At 42.7% G+C, this 7,043-nt stretch overlaps 1 long non-coding RNA gene across 1 annotated transcript; it reads right to left on the bottom strand.

The window, feature by feature from the left end:
• Positions 1-4,133: 4,133 nt before the first annotated feature.
• Positions 4,134-4,709, bottom strand: LOC143434305 (uncharacterized). Its single transcript, XR_013103709.1, has 2 exons — positions 4,628-4,709; positions 4,134-4,497 (listed from the first exon to the last, which is right to left on the bottom strand). It is a non-coding gene; the product is annotated as an uncharacterized LOC143434305 (long non-coding RNA).
• Positions 4,710-7,043: the final 2,334 nt, after the last annotated feature.

The raw sequence follows: 7,043 nt of genomic DNA, 5'->3' as shown, positions 1-7,043 counted from the left end.
TATACTCTAGTCCCCCAAATTGTTTCTTTACAATTTTTTCAAATTACATATGTCATAAGAGAACTATAGCTGTAATATATAAATGATCAATAAAAAAAAAAAAAAAAAAAAAAAAAAAAAAAAAAAAAAAAAAAAACAGCCAGGGGCTGGAGAGATGGCTCAGTGGTTAAGAGCATTGACTGCTTGCTCTTCCAGAGGTCCTGAGTTCAATTCCCAGCAACCACATGGTGGCTCACAACCACCCTGTAATAGAATTTGATACCCTCTGAAGACAGCTACAGTGTACTCATATACATTAAATAAATAAATCTTTAAAAAAGAAAAAGAAAAGAAAAACAGCCAGGCTGTGGTGGCATACACCTTTAATCTCAGTACTTGGGAGACAGGCAGGCAAACATTTGAGTCTGTAGCCTGGTCTACAGAGTTCCAGGATAGCCAAGGCTGTTATGAACTATAATATAGTAAGGGGGTACCTGGCAGGCCCATGCCCTATAACAGATCGAGTATAAGGAGGTTTGTTTGGGGGAAGGGAATGGAATGAGGACCTGGAGAAGGGGTAGAGGCAGACTAGTAGACATGTAGACAAACAGACAGACAGACAGGAGCAGAGCCACGAGGGCAGAGAAGAGGATGGGGCACAGAGAAGGACAGGAAGGGAGAGAGAGAGGCCAGCAAGGAACACATGGAGAGAGAGAGAGAGAGAGAGAGAGAGAGAGAGAGAGAGAGAGAGAGAGAGAGAGAGAAAACTGGGGTGGGGTGAGGGTCCTTTTATCCAGCTGCACACACCTGTTGCACCTGGCAGCAGCAGGTAATTATGTACGCAAATTGCTAGGTCCTTGAGGGCAGGCCAGCAGAATTGTGTGTATGCTACTAAGGGCTACACAGAGAAACTTTGTCTCAAAGACCAAACCAAACCAAAAAACAAACAACAGAGAGAGAGAAGAAAGAGAGAGAAAGAGGAGAGAGGGAGAGAGAAAGGAAGAAGAGGAGGAGGAGGAAAAGGAGCAGGAGAAGGAGGAGGAAGAGGAAGAGGAGACAGAAAAGGAGGAAGAGGAAGAGGAGGAAAAGGAGGAGGAGAAGGAGGAGGAAGAGGAAGAGGAGGAGGAGAAGGAGGAGGAGAAGGAGGAGGAAGAGGAAGAGGAGGAAGAAGAGGAGGAAGAGGAAGTTTATACACAAGTTTTCTAAGGACATGCAATAGGAATTTTACCAGGGTCAGAGAGAGCCCAGATTCACTCCTAATCTATGATGTGAAACCAGTAAGTAATGTCTATAGGGAATTTCAAAATGTGGAAATTAGAACAATACTAAAATCTATTAAATTAGAACAATACTAAAATCTATTAAATGGAACAAAACCCCAATACTCAGCCCAATCATAGAATAGGCTAAAGAGATGGCTCAGTGTTACGAGCACTTGCTGCTCTTTCTGAGGACTGGAAGTAAGTTCCTGGAACCCACATCAGAAGGCTCACGACCACATATGACTCCAGCCTAGGAGACTCACTCTTCTGTCTCTGTAGGCATCTACAAACATGCAGCACACATTTATTCTGACACACACATACAAACAAATAAAAATCAGATTAAATTAAAATAACAGAGTAAGTCAGGCATGCTGATGAATACCTTTAATGACAGTACTTGCTCAGTATTTGACAGTCACATTCTCCAGGACAGGATTCTGATCAGGAGCTAGTTTGAACTCCTTTATCAGAATTCTAAACTTGCTACAACTTTACGAATTCTTCTGTATGGTGGCATGATTTGCTGCCCCACAAGTACCCTTATAGGGCGGCTCTTCAGAAAGTGGGAATATTCCAAGAATACTGGCTCAGCATAGAGTGAGCTGTGCACATAACAAAAGTAGTGAAATGACTGAACATTTATCTGTAATGTTCATGTTGGAAAAGGTGCATATTACACATTCTGTGCAACAGTGCATTCAACTTTTACTATGGAAAAAATGAAAAATTGGCTTATAAAACTAGTAACATAAAAAGAAAGAGAAAAGTAAGAACGGGCCTGCCTCTGCTTCTTATCACCACTGCCATTTTTGGTAAATGGATTTATTGACTTTGTTTCTTACTCTCCTTGTTGCAAAGTAACAGTTTTACTACATTCTGTAGCTGCCTTTTTGTAGATGCTACTCCAGGGTCTTATCACATGCTTACAATGTGACTTTGTTTAGAGAAAAAGGGAAGTAACAGGTTTACTACATTCTGTAACTGCCTTTTTGTAGGTGCTACTCCAGGGTCTATCAGAGCGAATTTACAATGTGGCTTTGTTTAGAGAAAATAGGAATGAGAAACTTGCTTGTGAACCAAGGTGTGTGTGTGTGTGTGTGTGTGTGTGTGTGTGTTTGTGTGTGTGTGTGTATGCATGCACGTACATGTATATGTGTGTATGCCTGTATGAGAACCATGGGAGAGGATTCATGCTAATTTCTCAGTTCCTAGGATGTGAAATCAATAGGTGATACTTAAAAGGGGAAGTTCAAATAATACTACTATAAACATATTGTCTAAAGACATGGAAATATCAAAAGAATGAGCAAGAACAGATGAAGCATTGATCTAGGAAATGAAAGCCAGAAGTGGGTTAAGGGCTAGCTTGCAGTTTTCAAGAGGGGTGCTTTTATTTTACTTGTTCTTATTATAACTTACAGGATTATATGATTTGTTTGTTTGTTTGTTTGTTTTCTTGGCTTGTTTTGTTGTGGTGGTGGTTTGTTTTGAGACATGGTTTCTCTGTGTAGCCCTGGCTGTCCTGGAACTCACTTTGTAGACAATGCTGACCCCAAACTCAGAGACCCAGTGGAACTATGGGTAAGTTTCCCATGTTTCAGCAAACTACCCTGATAAAACTCAGCGAGACACATACACATATACAGGAAAGTAGGTGAACTCATTAAGAAGGGCTTCAGAAAAAGTGGGAGAGGAAGAAGAGATACTAATTAGTATATATAAGATCAAAGCACACTACACAGGGTTAGCAAAATGGCCAAGCCTCATGAACTGAGTTTGATCCTAGAACCAGAATAGTAGGAAAAGAAAACTGACTCTCTCCTCAAATTGTCATCTCACCTCCAGAAGTGTGATGTGACACACATTCAAAAATAAATTAAAAATGATAATCTTAATACATGATAGACATGTGTGGAATTGTCAAAGAATAAGGATATCTGTGGCAAACCACTTATAAGATCCATTCAGTGGGGTCTGAAGAGGTGGCTCAGCCGCTGAGAGCACTGGTTGCTTTTCCAGAGGTCCGGAGTTCAATTCCCAGCAACCACATGGTGGCTTACAACCATCTGTAATGAGATCTGGCGCCCTCTTCTGGTATGGTGTACAGGCTTATATGCAAGCTGAGCACTGTGTATATAACAAACAAATAAATCTTAAATAATCCATTCAATGAATGTTGCTTAGAGGCATTCAAGGATAGAGCTTGGATGGCCCCGTGATGAAGCTTGGGATAAAAGAAAACAGCCACAAATGTTTAACATTTGGCCACTACTATAATTCACCCTCCCAACCCCCACTCCATAAGCTCAGTACCTTTGATATTTCCAAGCTTTCCTTCATTTTTCCTGTAGAATACAGAAGCACTACTTCTAAAAGTATTTTTAATTTGGGGGGATTATTATTATTATTAATTATAAGCTATCAGTTCTGTTCTCTCTAAGGACATTTACTCATAGAAAACTCCAAAGACTAAATGTGTGATCTTCATTTCTTTCAAACATACCACATTTCACTGTGTTTCTTCCTTGTACCTCAAAAGCTTCACCCAGTGAGCTAAATCTGAGTCACACTTGGCTCTAGGCCAAACATTCCATTATCTGCACAGTGGAGTTACAAAGCCGCTGGTCTAGGTAAAGACGAGAATTCAGATAAACATTTATAGTACCGTACCCCCACCTCCAGACCAAATTAAGAAAACCACTAGAGGGTACGGAGAGATGGCTCGGCAGTTAGGAGCACTTACTGCTCTCGCAGAGGCCTTGCATTTTGGCTCTCTCAGCAGACAGCTCACAACAGTAACGACTCCAGTGGCCGGAGTCTGGTGTACTGGTCTCAGTTCCTCAGGGCACTGTCTGCATATCAGGTCACGCAAGCACACACAAAGGCACATAAAAACAAGCAAACATTGTATTTACCCCACTAAAACAAAGGAAGGAAAGAGCCCCTTGGATGTGCTGAGGAAGAGCCTCTGCATTGGACTGGACCATGGAAGCCAGTGTCAGCGACAACCAGAGGCCATCCAGTGTGTGAGGTGGCTCCGGGTCTGCTGGGTCATCTTGCTAACCGTCCCTAGTCTGGTGATAGTCAGTCCTTCTCCAATCAGATACCCAGCGTGATCCACATACCAGACATTGCTTGTCAATGAGAAATACAAACGCTTTTCTCAACAAAGTCTTGTCCACCACCAACACCATCGTCAGCCCAGGTGCTCAGCTGGCCTTTCCCTGGCCCGATAGCTCGCACCTGAAAAAGACTGTATCAGAGAGCCATGTGATCCACCACTGCGTGGAGACGTGGGAAAGCACCTTCCCTTGCATCATAACTGCTTTAAGCCCCAGTAGTAGACAGAAGGGCTGGAACAGATGGAGGGGAACTGATGTTACCTCTGAGCTCAAACAGCACACAGCGCTAATCTCTGCCAACTCCTCCTGCAGAAATTCCACCCAGGAATGGGCCTCCGGGTAAGGAGAGGAAGGGCCAGTCCTAAGTGGAGTGGTGCGCATGTGCAAGCAGAGGAATGCAGGGGGATTAGCAGCAGTGGGTTTTTGGTTTTTCTTCAGTTTTGCTTTAAAAAAATAAAAAAAGAAAACAGCAACAACAAAACCCAAATCATTTTATTTCTTTACTTTTGGAGAGTGAAATATCAGCCTGTCTTGGTGGTCGCCCCTGTAATTCATTTAGAAAAAGTAAAGCAGTTTAATCCCGAGTGTGTCAGGCAGTATCGCTCACCGTCTTCCCTCGGCAGTGTGTGCCTGGATTAGGTTACAATAACGTAAGTCCAGATGTGATATAAAATCCTGTCACTTGCATCATGAAGTATGAAGTCATTTGTTTGGGGCTGATAAGTTAGCCGCAGCTGAATTTTTATGAGGCTTTTTTTAAACGACCCAAATATGAAACTTTTTATTAAAAGAAAGAAAGAAAGAAACTTAGAGTCTTAGGTTTGCTCAAGACCCTAGGTTCAATCCCCAGAACCAAGAAAAAAGAGAGAGAGAAAAAAAAAAGAAAGCAGAAAAAAAATGTAAATTTTCCATGAACCTGAAATCTCATATTCCTAAGAATTAGACAGATTCCTTGCTCTGGGCCAAGTATCTTTAAGAACTGGCATTTCTAAGCTCTGTAAATCTGGACTTGATACTTTCCTTGTGTAATGCCAACTTCAGAGATTATAAGCATTTCACAAAGTTAAACAGAGACAAAAGGGCAACAATCAGGTGCTTTGAAAAATCTTATGCTATTTTCTTAAAAAAAAAAAAAAAAAACCCACTTATTTTCTTTTTTTTTCTTTCTCAAACCCTTGAGATTAAAAGGTGAAACACACACACACACACACACACACACACACACACACACACAGAGATCTATACTAAATATCCTGGAACTCCTATCTGTTCCACCTCCCAAGTAGTGGGCTGAACCAGCATGCACCACCAATGCAGGCTCCCAGAAATGGACCTAGGCCTTGTGGTGACATATACGGTGTCATTTCAGTGACAAGTCTCCAAAAACGAGACTTTAAAAAGCTTCACAAAGTATTCTACACAGCCTGGAGTGTAACTCAGTAGCGCATTCATTAAACTTAATATTGAAGAATGTGTGTTACAGCTCTGAGGTGAAAGGCTTCCCCAATGGAAAGCTATCCTGGCAGTCAGAAGCCAAGGAACACCTCAACATCGCACAACAGACCTCATACAAGAGAATTATTGAGAGGGGAAAACCCAGGCGGGTGGCTGCATCTGCTCAGTGGAGAAGCAGCAGTCAACTGTGGGGAAGACAATGTTTATAAACGGTTTCTTTGGTGAGGGCGGGCGGGGACGGGTGGGGATGAGCAGGTAGCTTTCCAGGGCAGAGATTTACAGTGTGCGGATTGGTGGGGTTTCAAATCCTGAGTTTGGGCTTTTTACTCAGTAGGGTGGAGCTTAGCCACATTCATCGGGAGGATGTTCTGTGGGTGGATCCTGGTGGTCAGAGGTCTTCAAGGGCGGAGCCTGGCCACTAGCAAGCCTTGAAGGGCTTCCAATGAGGCCCTGGGTTCAGTCTTGAGCATTCTTTCACTCTCAAACACTCTACTACTGTGTTGTTGTTGTTGTTGTTTTGTTTGCTTTTTGAGACAGAGTTTCTCTATATAGCCCTGTCCTGGAACTCACTCTGTAGACCAGGCTGGCCTCGAACTCAGAAATCCACCTGCCTCTGCCTCCCAAGTGCTGGGATTAAAGGCGTGCGCCACCACTACCTGGCTCCCCGGTTTTCTACTACTATGTTTTGTTTTTCTAAAAATCTGCAATATTAATATTTCAGGACTGGAATAAGTAAAGATATTGTGAAACTGAATGAAAAACTTGATGTGAAAATCCAAACACACTCATAATCCTGATGCTTCGGATCTTATCCAGACAGCAATAGGTGTTTGCTGCTGTAGGCATCCTCCCTGAAGTTTAAAAGATACCTAGCCACGCCTTTGTGGAGAGCTACTACTTCTAACTGAAAGCATGGTATTGCCCGGAATCTGGAAACCTGGATCAGCTAGCTCTTCCTAGGTTGTTGGACTGTGGCCCTCAGGGACTTCCAGCCCAGCAATTGCCTGGAATAAAAAACAATTCCTAACGCCAGCACTTGCGCTGGTCAAACCCACTTTGAGGTTTCTCTCTGCCCTACCCACTCCCCAACAGTAGGACCCTAGCCTGTATTCATAACAGGAACATAAGGAACTGCTACTCTTTCTACCCAGAAGGATGGCAGTAAACTCTTACAAGGAAAACCTGTTTGTGGAGATGAAGCAGGAGACAGATTCCCCTAAAA

This window comes from Arvicanthis niloticus, chromosome 14 (assembly GCF_011762505.2).
Source record: "Arvicanthis niloticus isolate mArvNil1 chromosome 14, mArvNil1.pat.X, whole genome shotgun sequence".
Lineage (NCBI taxonomy): Eukaryota > Metazoa > Chordata > Mammalia > Rodentia > Muridae > Arvicanthis > Arvicanthis niloticus.
This window is presented reverse-complemented; position numbering and strand designations above follow the sequence as displayed.